Source organism: Schistocerca piceifrons, chromosome 5 (genome assembly GCF_021461385.2).
Source record: "Schistocerca piceifrons isolate TAMUIC-IGC-003096 chromosome 5, iqSchPice1.1, whole genome shotgun sequence".
Lineage (NCBI taxonomy): Eukaryota > Metazoa > Arthropoda > Insecta > Orthoptera > Acrididae > Schistocerca > Schistocerca piceifrons.
In genome coordinates, this window is record NC_060142.1 from 254,402,356 (window position 1) to 254,418,526 (window position 16,171).

Sequence of the window (16,171 nt, forward strand, 5' to 3'; positions counted from 1 at the left end):
TGGCCGAAAGCACCCGTAACTCAGTAAGATTGTAAACTATTTGCAACGCACAGTTCATTGCGCATGATGGAGTGTTATGTACAGAAATTAAACTCGGATCTCGTGCTGTGTTTCCAGCCATGCTGCAGGTGTTAGCCGGCCATGGCAGTCGAAGATACATGGAATGGTATATGACCAAACAGTACTGGTCATGAACGCATAAACAAGATGTAGAACTATACTTGAATATCTGTGTACCATATACACAGAAGGTTGAGAAGAACTATTTTCATACATTGGACTTACATTCGGGAGGACGCCAGTTCAAACATGCGTCTAGCCATCCTGATTTAGGTTTTCCGTGATTTTCCTCAATCGCTTCAGCCAAATGGCGGAATGGCTTCTTTGAAAGGACATGGCTCATTTCCTCCCCATCCTTCCATACTCCGACGAGACTGATGACCTCAGTGTTTGGCTTCCTCCCTCAAATCAACTATCCAACCAACCATTAGCATATTCCACTGCAAATATTACCAGAGGCTAGAAAAACCATTTGAAATGACTGGTATGGGCAGCCTGGGTCCTTTTCAGCAAATGCCAGCAGGGAATTGTTATGGCACACACAACATGGGAATGTCGGCTATCCCCCAATCAGCATGGAGGCACAGTTGGTCATACCATTGTGAATGACTGTTTTTAAGTTCGCTGCTCGAAAGCTGTAAAATATAGGTCAGGGTATCAATTTAATATTAGATCTAATGAAACAACTTTGTCATTTGTTATGCACTCATAACTGAAGGGCAAGTGTGTTACTTTGGCAAGTGAATGGGAGAACATACTGAATTCATTAGACAATAGAGAAGATGTTGAGTCATTATTTGAATAGTCATCATAACTAGTGGAATACCTTGATACCTTTCGTTGTAGCATTTTATAATTCTAAGGTTAGCTAAAATATGGGCCTCTCACGCAATGAGGTAGTATATGGCCAGAACATATCATGACCACTCCAGGTATTGAAGCCTAATATGGGTCAGAATGGAGAACTGGTATGGAACTTTTCAAGAACTTTTCAGAAAGTATCGAATCAAATACAAAAGAAATACAAGGCCTTGGAAGTCAGAAATGCGTAGGAGGAGATGCACATTGCTTAAAGAGACCTGCATCTAGATGCTTGCGCGAGCTCCTTCTTCCCAGAACACCCCACCGCCAACTACATTCCATACATTTACCAAACACAAACACTTCAGCCTGCTGTCTCAAGTGTTGTTCTTTACTAATGGCCTCTCTTCTCATGCTAAAAGTACTTACCAAAAACTTTCTATCTAATGCTTAGTTTACCTATATATAGCTCAGAATTGTCAAACTTTGTGTCCTGTGGCGCCTAGAGACTTCGTGTCCGTATGGTCACAGTTCTGGCGTGTCCACTGCGCGCAGAGGGGGCTGATCTACACATCAAGAAACCAAAAGGTCCGTCCACAATTATAATGCCACCACTGGATGATTTCCAGAAGCGTCATTACCTCTCAGTCCTCAGGCTTGTCCATGAATCAACACAGCTGTCTATTATTATTAACGTAGTCGACATCTGGGAATGAGTCCCTAACAAGACCTCTCAGCTACTTATACAATCTGACCTCCAACTATGACCATCACTGAGTCGCTGTTCACATGAAATTAATCGGTGATTGAGAGTGGATTTGTAGTAGCTGATCACTGTTTAAGTATCTCAAAATCCGGTTTTGGGTTTGCGCACACTTGTCTACGGAAGGTGTATCTTTCTATTCACATTGCATGAAGGATATGGATCGCTAGTTTCTTGCTCTCCATATTCTAGCATTTCCCTCATTCATCTCATAGGTTTTTCTACGAACAGCTTAACAGAATGAATTGCTAACGTATTCGTACGTTTCATAGGTTCAGGAGGTAATACTCCAGATTCCGTAAATTATTCCGGAATACTGTCACAAAATCTTACAAAAGTAGTAGCTCTGCATTTCTTCTATGAACGCCTGTAGCTCTCAGAACCACATGTCCAGACGGCAATCCATCCACTAATAGTACACCCTTTCTAATGTAATTAATAATAATTATCACCTCTGCAATCCCTTATGTAATGATTATTCTTACGTTTGGCCTGGCGATGTATCTCTTGCGTCATACCGCCCAAACTATTGGTAATATAATGAATTTCTCAGTGGTATCTAAAGTTCTCCATGGGTCTGCCGAAAACAGAATTATTCAATAACTTACCAAAATCGTTTTCAAAACAATACGTCCCAAGAGCACCATTTACGGTTCTTACATCAATGTTCTCCATCAGTCAGGGACGTTTCTTGAAGGAGATGCCACAGATAATTCTAATGAGTCTCATCCACGAACTGAAATACAACTGGACGTTTCTGTAGTTCTGAGTATTTCTCTGCTCATTCTCCAGAGTTGTCATCATCTTGGGGACAGAACCTCTTTGGGGGACTAACTGTTCCACACACATTAGAAAGTCACTGTTGCATCAAGGAAATGGACGGAATATGCCACTCTGCCTCCAAGACAAATCCCAACCAGAATCTGCAACCACATATTCGTTTTTTTTTTCAAATCTGGTCCTTTTTTCTTTGGGTAGTCACTGTAATCCTCCAGTTGGTAGATACTGTGGCATGGCGTGTCCTTAGAGCTTATGAAATTGAGTGTTGAGCTCTTTGACGTTGGTTTCAGTGCAAATGCACTAGTATCATCCGAACTCTTACGGGAATTAATAATTTGCGAGAATGAGGCTAATCTACATGGGATGGGTTGCATGGCAACAAGCGACTGCTTAGAATTTGGGCCAGGAGGAAAGCATGTCTGGATGGCCGAGGCGCAAGTTGGTAGGATGCAGCGCTCATTGAACATCGACGCCGTACGTGGTGAGTTCTACAAGTGTGCCATAAGAGCCATGAGCACTTGTACAGTAGACGAGATGTGTTTCAAAGTAACAACGAGGAACAGTTGCTCATGGCACTTAAGGTATGCGCTTTACATCCATGTTCACTGTACACTTTTTTCTTGTTTTGGTCTATACTACCTCATCTCTGAAAATGGAAAGCAAAGATTCTTCAGTGGAAGCATTCCACTGTCAGAGGTATTACAACGATTTTTGCTTATGACTTTAGACTCGGTCATTTCTGGATAAGGGTTCCTTACCTCAAATTCAGTTTTGCAATATTGCCCACTTAAGTGTTCTCTATATGCCTTGACTTCGGCCTGAAACATATTCATACACATAGGTGCAATTAGATACACAGTCAAACATTCAGTAAATTCGGCTTCCATAAATTTTATGCAGATAGGGTTTTCGGATGCAAATATTGGTGCTGGACCAGTACAAGCATTTATACATTATTCTAATTGGTTTATACTCAAACTGTGCTGACACAAATAATACAGTCACAATATACAGCTCCCTAATAAAGGACGCCACCGCCTCATTCTGATACCACAATCACTAAGGTATTGCACAGGTCTTTTAAATTCACTGCGCTTGAAAATGTAATGTATATGGCCACGTCCTCAGATTATAACTCAAGCACTGCCACCCCATGTATATCGATATTTGATAACTTAACCATTAACATACTTGATCTTAATAGCAGTATATGATGTGTTGAATTGAGTCATCTTCTTTCTCTCTTTGAACACTATCACACTGCACATACGATGGGTGCTGCACTTTAGTACAAAGATGTTAAACACACTCTATTTCAATTATCACATCAAAGTCAGTGTGGGATACTAGTCCTACACATATTTAGCTAAACATAGTTAAATTGCATGTACTGGCGAAAAGCAGAATTCTGCTGGCACTTAAGCTCCTGCAGCTGATGCTGTAGTGTGGTATAGTCAAAAGTCAACAAGTTGTCGGGAAGATCCCGACAACTTGTGGGCAGTGGTTGCTGGTGCTGCTGCGGTGGTTCAGGCAGTACTACCTTGTGGACCCTTAATGTCTACGAAAAGCATCAAAGTATGGTTTCTAACAATAATAAAACCTAAGTATAACGAAACACACATACACATAATAATAATAATAATAATAATAACAGTAATAGTAGTAGTAGTAATAATAATAATAATATTATTTAGAGATAGGTTGACTAAATATTTTACAAATAGATTTCTTCTTCGTGTTCTGCTCTGCTAATCACTACTGCTGTTGCTGCGTTTGTTTCTCTCTACAACATGAAGCACACACAGTAAATGATGACACTCAGGCAGTCGAATTGTAGTAATTAAAATTGCTCAAGGTGCTGGAGGGGTGACTGGCAATACTCGTAATTGGGCGCAACATTGTACTCAAGGGCCGCTCAGAGACAGAATGATGACGTCGAATCACACAAGTAACGCCATTGCAAAAATGCGAAGGGATTCCATTGTGCTTGGCGCACAACAGAATTTTGCTGTCTCGTGCTGGAGAATTCGAACTTTCATGACGGGTATGTCTGCCCTCATGTCCCCCTGGCATCCAGTGCTGGCTCGCTGTCACATCCGAATGCTGCACAAATCCGAATTCGCCCATCTGGCCATATGGAGACCCTGAATGAGGCCCCTTTCAAACTCTATTAGCTGCTGATAACGCTGTCTCAAAGGAGTTCCTCACAATGATTATTTAACGTATGACGCTGTTCACGCTCCTGATATGTTCTACCATGACTGGTGTCAACAACGTGATCAATAGTAATGCATTATACAGACTGTCCGGCCTATCACAGAAAACTGCAACTCCAGTCATTTATACAACTGCCGATGGTGTGTACGTATACAAAGCTACAGTGTCATTCGACCATTCTGAGTATTTAAGTTTCTTTTGACACTCAGTATATTTTCATTAGCAATCATCGGTAAGTTACGAAATCAGGAAGTTTGCGTGTACATAATCGATTGGTTATGTGATGTCACTAGCTGATTCTTGCATAAGCAGCATTTCTGATTATCTAGTTCACTAATATGTTGATGATCCTTTTTTGTGTTCCATAACTCAATCGGTATAAAATGAACCCTTATAGCATCACTTTGTTCTCCGTCTCCCTTTGTGCCCCTCTCCTGAGAACCCTTTTTCTCAGCAACGGTTCGATGTATCCAGTTGAAACGCACATAAAATTTTAAAATCTACGGTCCATTGATGTTGTAAGAAATTTATGCTTCTGTGTCACTTCCACGAAAAAGATACGGCATTTATGTCACATATTTTGATATACTCACAAACTCACTCTTCAAAAGCTGTAATTGAACTATCTCTGTACATAATTAAATTTGTATGGAAACCTCAGAGTGTGAGGCTTAGTCCTCATTGCCCATTTTACTTTTTATCAGATAAAGTATTATGTTTAAACACAGAATTCCTTACAGCATTCAGCAGATACTGTAGTGGCTTCACTGCCACTGTTGAGTCTTGTACCGAAGAATCAAAGGAGGGGATGTTATTATGGGTGGCCAGTAACTTCTTTCTACAACACAAATGCACCCATAGATTTAGTTTTTTATTTACGTGAACAGATAGCTGCTACATAACTGTAATAGAGTCCATGTGTTGTGGTACAAGTTCTTCCACATTAGTCCTCTTGCAGACAATAGCGGTAATTTAGCTATTGCACTAATCTGGTCCTAGTATGCACTGTCACAGCCTAAGCCCACTCTGGGTTGGGTTGGGTTGATTTGGAGGGAGGAGACCAAACTGTGAAGTCATCGGTCTCATTGGATAGGGAAGGATGGGGAAGGAAGTCGACCGTGTCCTTTCAAAGGAACCATACCGGCATTTGCTTGAGGCGATTCAGGGAAATAATGGAAAACCTAAATCAGGATGGCCGGATGCAGGATTGAAGCGTCGTCCTCCCGCATGTGAGTCCAGTTGCTAACCACTGCACCTCCTTGCTCTGTAAGGCCAGTCTGCTGATACATGACAGACGCCAAACTAGAATGAGCCAGTGGCAGTAAGTTAGCCCACCAGAGACCGAGTGACAGAGTTAGGGACTTAGTGACTGAGCCCTCCGGTCGGTGGCGGCGATCTAAATACTTGAGGTCGAGAGGGCGTTGTCGGCATGCTGCGTGCGAGTATATCTTTGGTCTCTCTCGCGATAGGCACGCATTGATATAGAGCCTACTATCGATCTTCACACTACATTTTTACCGACCCCCCAAACTGCCTCACTGTTGTCATGTAGGGAGGCTGGGAACGACAGTGGGGATGGAGGCAGTACGCTGGATGTAGAGAAGAGGTGGGAACCATGACTATGGAGGATGGCATACTCCAGGCCTTACCCCGCCATTCGAGGCAACAGGAACATCCTCCAGAAAACTGCGGTCAGGGCACAAGTACAGGTCTGACGGTGTGTCCTGGGGCGATGACAGCGACGGTGATGCCGATAGCGACGATTTGTCCATGTTCATTGGGTCAGGGAGAGAGGAATCTCTGGGGACGAGGGCGCATAGTCCATCCGCTCCTCGTGGGGTGCCTTGGTGTCACAAGTGGGCGGCTGCGAAGACCGCGTGATCCCGTCAGGCTGTGAATGTGGGGGAACAAAAGCAGCAGAATCACGGGGCAAATGACATGCACTAAGTTGGTTGTGGTGTCGGCGCTGAAAACTATCGGAACCTGCTGTCAAGTACATAAAAGGGTCAATGAGTTCCTGGTTCACGCCTATTTCCCTGCGCTTATGGTTGCCATAACCCTGAAAAGAACAAGATCGTACTGCGCAAAGTGATACCTGCAGACCACCGGCAGCGCCTGGTGCTGCGGTGGGTGTAGCAAGTGTAGCAGCGTCCGATGGCGGCGGCCTTGCCGAAGTTCCGCCAGTGATGGTCCGTCTCGTGGGTGGGAGCGATAGGAGGTGGAAAACAGTTCATCTACATCTACATACATACTCTGCAGTCCACCATACGGTGCGTGGCAGAGGGTACCTCATACCACAAGTAGCATCTTCTTTCCCTGTTCCACTCCCAAACAGAACGAAGGAAAAACGACTGCCTACATGCCTTTGTACGAGCCCTAATCTCTCTTATCTTATCTTTGTGGTCTTTCCGCGAAATGTAAGTTGGCGGCAGTAAAATTGTACTGCAGTCAGCCTCAAGTGCTTGTTCTCTAAATTTCCTCAGTGGCGATTCACGAAAGTAACGCCTCCTTTCCTCTAGAGACTTCCACCCGAATTCCTGAAGCATTTCCGTAACACTCGTGTGATGATCAAACCTATCAGTAACAAATCTAGCAGCCCACCTCTGAATTTCTTCTATGCCCTCCCTCAATCCGACCTGATAGGGATCCCAAACGCTCGATCAGTACTCAAGATTAGGTCGTATTAGTGTTTCATAAGCGGTCTCCTTTACAGATGAACATCTTCCCAAAATTCTACCAATGAACCGAAGACGTCTATCTGCCTTCGCCACAACTTCCATTTCATGCTTGTCCCACTTCATATCGCTCTGCAATGTTACGCCCAAATATTTAATCGACGTGACTGTGTCAAGCGCTACACTACTAATGGAGTATTCAAACATTACAGGATTCTTTTTCCTATTCTTCTGCATTAATTTACATTTATCTATATTAAGAGTTAGCTGCCATTCTTTCATTCTTTAAACCAATCACAAATCCTGTCCAAGTCGTCTTGCATCCTCCTACACTCACTCAACGACCACAACTTCCCATACACCACAGCATCATCAACAAACAGCCGCACATTGCTATCCACCCTACCCAAAACATCATTTATGTAGATAGAAAACAACAGCGGACCTACCACACTTCCCTGGGGCACTCCAGATGATACTCTCACCTCCGATGAACACTCACCATCGAGGACAACGTACTGGGTTCTATTACTTACGAAGGTTGCTACGCTTGTTCCTGCGTGTGAGTGGTGCGAAGCTTGGACAGCTGTTTTTGAATGTGCGTAAGAAGCGTTCCGCTTCTCCGTTGGGCTGGGCGTGAAATCGAGCACTTTGTTAGATGAGGAACGCCATTTCGTTCACAAACCTGTTCAAAATCACGTAAAGTGAACTGTGGTCTGTTGTGAGACACAAGTATCTCTGGCAAACCTTGTTTGCAAATTATGGAGTACAACGCTTGAATGGTGCTACATGATGTGATAGGAGCCACAGGCATTGCTGACGGGTGCTCCAAAACTGCAAAGTCAATGTACACGCGTTGCCATGGCGATTCAGTCTTGGGCCAAGCCCAGAATGTCTGTGGCGGAGCGGATTGATTTGCCGCACATGCGCGACACTGTGACGTCATCTGTTTAATATGGATGTCCATGCCCTGCCAAGTACAGTGGCGTCACGCTAACTGTTCAGTGCGAAAAATTCGCCAATGTCCTTGATGGAGGAATCAAAACACATCCATTTGCAACATTTTGGGAATAAGCATACGCGTTTGTCCACTGTTATTTTGAACTAGAATGATACCCTGTTGAACTGAAAGGTTATGACGACGTGCGAAATAACCGCGCACAGCTGAGTTCCGGATGCTGTTCAACGAACGAGGCCAAGACGTGTGAATGGAATGCAACAAAATCTTGAGATCTGGATGCTTCCACAGGATGTGCAGTTTTTATGTGGCGCAAGGGAAAATAATCCAGCAATTCAGAGTCCTGCGCATCGATTTGGCAACAATATGCGGCAGATGCATTAAAATCAGAGTATCGGTCAATCTGAAGGCGAGATAGGGCGTCTGCGTTGCCATGCTTTGCCACAGGTCTGTACACAATTTCGTACTGGTACTGCCACAGCAACAAAGCCCAACGTTGTAATATTTTAGCAGTGCGTTTAGGAACCAGTTCTGACGGATGAAACAAGGACTCCAAAGGCTTGTATTCTGGCACTAAAACGAACTTGCTACCATACAAATAGTGATGGGATTCGGTCAAACCATACACAATAACGAGAGTTTCTTTTTCAGTTTGTGAATAATTGCACTGAGTTTGAGTTAAAAACTTTGAGGCAAAAGTAATAGGTCTGTCTTGTGCAGCACTTTTGTAAGCAAAGCAATTCTGTGGGGAAGTAAAGCGTCAATTCTGTAGGGAGAAGCGTCGACTCGCCAATCTACGGGCTTGGCCGGGTAAAAATGCAGTAAACATCTTCAATAACCAAAGCTCCGCACCGACAGCTAAGTGGTCAGCGCAACGGAATGATATGCCGTGCCCGGGTTGTATTCCTGGCTGGGGCGGAGATTTTTCTCCACTCAGGAACTGGGTGTTATGTTGTCTTCATCATCAGCAGCATCATCTCATCCCCATCGACACCCAAGTCGCCGAAGTGGCGTCAACTCGAAAGGTTAGCACCAGGCGACCAGTCTACCCAACGGGAGGCCCTAGCCACTCGACATTTCATTTCATTTAGCAAGGCATTTCTGAGTTTCTGAAATGCATCTTGACAGCTTCTCGTCCACAGGAAGGTATATATTTCCGAAGCAAGCGATGCTATGGAGCCGCAATTTGAGTGGCTTTCGATATGAACCGAATGTAGTATGTCATCTTGCCTAGTACTGACTGCAGTTCAGACACATTGCGAAGAACAGACAGGTAACCAATTGCAAGCAACTGATACTGGAGGGTGTGCATACCTGGACTCTTTATTACTTGACCTAAGCACTGCAGTTCAGTTTGAAAAAAGGCCACACATTTCGAGATGACGCTTGTGTCCTGCTTCTGACAACACACGGAAAAGAGCACGCAAACTGCCAGTGTGTTCCTCTGGTGTACGACCTGAGACAACAGTATCGTCAAGGTAGTTTGAACAAAATTATACTTCTCCAGTCAGCTGTGCCCAGTAACGTTGAAAATTGGCCGGTGGGGAAGCACTGCTGAAGCGTAAACGCAAATATTTGAACAGTCCTAAGCGTGTATTTACAATGAACACTTTCTGTTATTCTTCATGCATTGGAATTTGCAAGTAGGCATCACGCAAATCTATCTTAGAAAAGTAACGTCCTGCATCAAGCCTTTCCACGAGTAGTGTCAACTACTGTCTATGGGTTGATTGTAAGCTTGAAGCTAACACAAACGTGAATGCGACTGTGGTGTCACCGCCAGACACCACACTTGCTAGGTGGTAGCCTTTAAATCGGCCGCGGTCCGTTAGTATACGTCGGACCCGCGTATCGCCACTATCAGTGATTGCAGACCGAACGCCGCCTCACGGCGGGTCTAGTCTAGCGAGACTCCCTAGCACTCGCCCAGTTGGGACGGGAAGTCCGCTGTCAGAGTTATCTCGTCATCAGCACTCAGGTAGTGGCACGCCTATACTCGTCATCAGCGCTCAGGGGCCGACAGGCGGGTGCAACTATACTCGTCATTAGCACCCGGGGAGCGGCACGCAGCATGACGAGTAAACTCGTCAACAGCAGTCAAAGGGTTATATTTACACTTCCCCGTCAGTCCGTTAATTCTGCGTACCACTGATGGTACGTCTGTTCTGGCTTTTTCTGCAATCGAAAGAACTGATGTCTAACTGCACTGCCTGGACTTGCTCGTCACAGTACTGAGTTAATGTCGCAATTACTTGGTCGTAGCTGAGTTCGTTTTGTATTACCAGAACGCTGGTGACCCCGCAATCAAAATGAAGTATTGTAACATATCAGTACCTTGAACACGATGAACTTTACAATGTGCTTGGAACTGAGTGAGGTATTCAAGCCACTCTTCTTCTGTATCGTTAAATTGCCGGAACTTTGTATGATGGTCGGTGGCACTTTTTGGGCTGGTTTGTTGGTCTGTTGTGGTTGTGGTTGCGTGGCCGACGCAGCTTGTGCAGCGAGTAGTTGTTGTACAGTCGTTAGTAAGGCAGCAATTTGTTGGTTCTGTAACCGAAAAGCTTGTATTACGTCCATCACGCTGGCCGTCTGCGGCAGAGGCGTGGAGGCAGTGGTCAAAGGGGGCGGGGAATTCATTGTTAACACAAATACATTACATCAAAAAGCAAGCTAAGCATCGGGAAAGAGAAATTTTATTAGTTCTGTGACTTCCCCCTTAGAATACATTCAAGAACAAACAAATTAGCAAAGGGAAACACGATCACCCCAGCTAGCCTAAACACAAGAGAAGTAAGCAAAACGGTTGGCAAAGTTAATTAACTTCGTTCGCCACCGAATTATGCTCGTCGCCACTATAGTGCCCTCGCCACCATTAGTGAGTCTTGTACCAAGGAACAAGGGAAAGGATATTATTATGGGTGGCCGATATCCTCTTTCTACAACACAAATGCACACGTGGATTAACACCGTTCTTTATTTACGTGAACAGATAACTGCTACTTAATGTCAATAGAATTCATGTGTTGTGGTACAAGCTGTTCCATATTAGTATACTTGCAGACAGTATCGGTAGCTATTACACTAATCTGGTCCCACTATGTACTGTCATATCTTATACCTGCTCTGCTGATGAATGACAGACGCCAAACTAGAATGAGCCAGTTACAGTGAGTTGATCCGTCAGACACTAAGTGACTGAGTTAGTGACTGAGCCCTCCGGTCAGTGGCGGCGATCTAAATGCGTTGGTTCCAGAGGGCGTTGGAGGCATGTTGCTTGCGAGTCTGTCTTTGGCCTCTCTCATGAGAGGGGTGCATTGATGTTCACGCTACATCTTTACCTACCAGTGCGCTGGCGACAGCACAGATACAGGGATAATATAGTATGAGAAGTTAATTGAATTAGTTTTGGTGACTTATTACTGATCAGTATAGCTTGTGCAGTATGCCTTCAATTTACTTTCAAGATAAACACTTTGAGTTATCGGTAATAGTGAAGCTAAATTCCTAGGAAATTCTGTACTATACATGGCTGGTGCTCGCCAGGTCCTAGGATATTGTAAACATTAGCGACTTCATCTGCTTTTCACATCGCTAACAGTGCTATCTGTTTCATTTACCTTCATAGTGTAATTATTGTGTTATTAGTCTTCTTACTAGTTTGATGCAACTCTTGACAGTTTATTATTCATTTCAGAGTATCACTTACATGCAACATCTTCAATTACGTGCTGAATATATTCCAATATCTATCTTGTCCTACGATGTTTGGTATCAGTAGATTCCTCTAGTACAATGCAAGCTATTACCTAAAGTCTCAACACATGTCCTATCAACGTGTATCTTCTTCTAGTTAGTATTCTTGATTTAGTCCTTTCCACATTCATACTGCGTACATTCACTTAATTTTCGACAATTCTCTTCTTTTCCAGTTTTGCTGACTCTGCCATTCATTTCCATGCAAATATTGTGTTACATGTGCGTTCTACCCATATTACTCTCAAATGAAAAAGTAGTTTTAATACTATGATCCTTCTTTTGGCTTGGAGTGCTCTTGTTTCCTGTGGTAGGCGCCTGCCTTCGCCTGTCATGCGTTATCTTCCTTCCAAGTAAACGAATTTCTTCACATTGTTCACAATTATTCTGGAAAGTTTGGCGCAAATATGATTTCTGGTGCTTTTAATTTACTTTCATCCCATATTGAGTATTCAGGACTCTGTTCATTCCATTTACTCGTAATTATACTTCTTCTCTTTTACGGAAAGTATCATCTAAATTTTGGATTTTTCTTTTATTTTGCTCGTTGTTTCCTCGCTATTCATAATGCAAAGTAGTAGAGAAAGACTCCATCGCTGCTGCCTTACGCAGTTTTTAATCCGAGTACTTCTCTCTTGTTGGTTTACAGTTCCTATTCTTGCCTCTCGGTTCTCGCAAGTACCGATTATTGTCTTGTGGCATATACCTTTGTCTTCAGGATTTCAAGGAACTTGTGCACCTTTAAACTGTCAGACGCTTTTTCTAGTTCGACAAATCTTAAAAAGTGACTTGGCTTTTATTAAATTTAGGATACATTGTGAATGTACCTCCAGAACTTTCAGGCGGGTTCGTTTACCATCATTAAAGCGAAAGCGATCATTGTCATCTAACAGATCTGCATTTCTCTCCCTCCTTCTTCTGTAGAATATTCTAGTCAGCAACTGGGATGCATATGTCAAGCTCTGCAATGGTAAGACAATTTAATACTGAAACAAGTTTCCACATGTTTCAATGATATGTGGACTGTAATTCTGAGTGTCGCTAACAGTCTCAATGTATGTCCAAATTTGTTGAGCTGCTGGAGAGGAGGTTTTGTTTCTTCCCCCCAGTTACAGCTTTTTAATTACCTTCATAAATGCGGCCTAGTTAACGTCTCCTTAAGAAATGACTACATACAATCAAATAACTATGGGCCTGCTCTCAATTTCTCGTTCATGTATGCTGATGACTGTGGCAGCGTTTGGACGGATCAATAAACAATGTATTTCTACTCTTGACAGGCAAGTTAATTTTGCCTAAAAAATTTCCAATGCACATTTAGTTCCTATGTCAACAGAGTAAGTTCTATATCTACCTCTAGTAGTTTGCCATCATAGACCACTGACTGGCTGCCGAGCAGATAGTTAACTACCTCATTGCCATGAGTGTGTCAGTTGTATCTTTGTGTACCTGCAATAAATGTTGACGTTTTAACCTCATTTCATAGGAAACTAGATTCTTGCAGTTTTTATCCAGGTAACTCCGTTGTCATAACTTTATGTCTTTGCAACACTTTACACCTGTGATTATGTAATAAGTGGAATATTGCTTTTCCTAGTGCAGATGGTACTCTTCTCATGTGAGTTTCTGCCTCAGCAATGTTTACCTGCAGAGCTGACTTGGTAAGAAGGAAGAGAAGGAAAAAGCCAAGTTAAGATTTGAACCAGAGAAACTGTTCTGTTGGACAAAGACAAGGACGGACGCTGGCCATGATGTATCCTAGGCCACTACCCCAGAATCTGCCTCTAGTGACTTAGAGAAATCGTACGAAACATATTTGAATATGAGTGATTGGATGTTTTGAAACAGTTATCCAAGAATACGAGTCGATTGGCTTTTGTTTTGGCCGATGAGGCATGTGTTAATTGATCTCAACCAAACTGAAGGGTCTTTCAAAACAAATCATCGAATTTCATGTATCAGTATCATCTATGCAAATGAATATACAAACTTGGATTAGGTGTCAATGTATGCATTGATCAACATACATTCATCTTAGACAGAACCACGGGGTTTCTCAAGGGCGCCTTTTATATAAAAGCACACACACACACACACACACACACACACACGCACACACACACACACGCTAAGCGTGCTTTAACTATGTTTAGGATAGAAATTTTAATTTACCTTACATAAAGGTTTAATGTGTCCTCCCTCGGACTCACGACAATCATACATACAGTAGTCTAACCCGTCTCATACATTAGCGAGCAAGTGTGAGGTAACGGCACTCAGGGCTGTTTCTTTGTGAAATCGCAGTTCACCCAGAATTGTTGCAAGTGGAGGCAAAAAGATGGAGTCTTTCTCAAGCTCCCATAAAAGAAAATCCAATGAACTGCGATCATCCTACGCTGGAGGCAAACAGTGCAGAACAGGATCCGTGCGTCCCTTAAGAGTGGTCTTCCCTGAGGAAGCAGCTGATTATTATGAAACACTCACGCAAGAAGGTCCCAGTATGGCGTTGATCAAACCTATTGAAAAATGAAATGTTTGGCATGTTTTCGAAAGTTTTGGAAAGAGCCAGACAGCAACATATCCAGAGAACTAATTTCTGTAAATTTCTTTTCCGCTGAAGACATCATCATCATTATCATCATCATCATTATCTCAGCCTTTTCCCACGTCCTGTGGTGTCGGCGTTACTTTGCTGGATACTTCTCTTCTATAAATTCCTATCCAGTGCTTCTTTCTCTGAACCATCCCTTCTCCCGTAGGTCCCCTGCTACATTTTCATTCAATCTGTTTCGGTCTTCCTCTTCTCCTTGGTCCTTTGATTTCTAAATCTTCAATTCTTCTCCCCTCGTAGTTCTCCCCTCTTCTCTGCACATTTCCATACCATCTTCTGCTACTTTCTTGGATCTTCCCTATGGGCCCCACTTTCACTGTTACCCTGAAGTACGCATTCCTTAGTCCATCCTTTCGTGTCACCCCACTCATCCACCTTAACATTCTCATTTCTGCCACTTCCATCCTTTTCTGTTGGGCTTTTGTAATTGCCCAAGTTTCTGCACTCTACAGCATCGCAGACTTCGCCAGAGTCTTGTAAAGCTTTCTTTTCATACTGCAGCTAACCTTCTTATCACACAGTACTCCGCTCAGTTTCCTCCAGTTCATCCATCCACTATTTATCCTGTGCTGTATTTCGGCCACCAGTTCTCCATCACTTTGGATGTAAGAAGTTAGGTATTTAAATTTCTTGACCAGCGTCAGTTGTTCTCCTTGCAGGTTAATGTATAGGTCTTTGGCATCCTTTGTCCACATATACTCTGTTTTCACCCTACTAATTCTCATTCCCCTTTCCTCTAGAGCTTTTCTCCGCTGTTAAAGCTTGTTTTGAAGTGCTTCCTGAGTGGGCTCACAGACTACAACATCATCGGAAAACATCATGCTCCAAGGTTCAAAAATGTTTCAAATGGCTCTGAGCACTATGGGACTTAACATCTGTTGTCATCAGTCCCCTATAACTTAGAACTACTTAAACCTAACTAACCTAAGGACATCACACACATCCATGCCCGAGGCAGGATTCGAACCTGGGACCGTATCAGTCGCGCAGTTCCGGACTGAGCGCCTAGAACCGCTAGACCACCGCGGCCTGCCCATGCTCCAAGGTGCCTCTTTTTTTAACCTCTTTCACTAGTACATCCATGACAAGGTCAAAGAGATATGGGCTGAGAGAAGGTACCTGATGTAGTCCTACTCTCACTGGAAATGCCCTTGTTGCCTTGTCCGAATACTGAAAATGCCGTGAAGCTATTTCTTCGACATTAAATTCGAGGAAGGCTCCTGTGACGTCGCCCCTCTCTTATCTTTTTCTTCGTCGTCGTCGTGGTGAGCGTAGCTCGTTGTCGCAGTGCCTCGCTTCTTGTAGTTTGTTGTTTAATTGTATCTCAGGCACGTAATTGCTATGCAGATATCGTGCCAAAGGAGACGTCACAAGCCTAGCCCAATAATTTTCATTTTTTTTACAATGGAACAATCCAGCCCAGAGATCGTAGGCTGATTTAAATGCAATCGATATTACTCAGAGAATTGACTGTAGTGCTGCAGCATATCATACGATAGCACCTTAATTCTTTATAAAAAAAAATCTCAGCTTACTAAAGTCATAGCTTG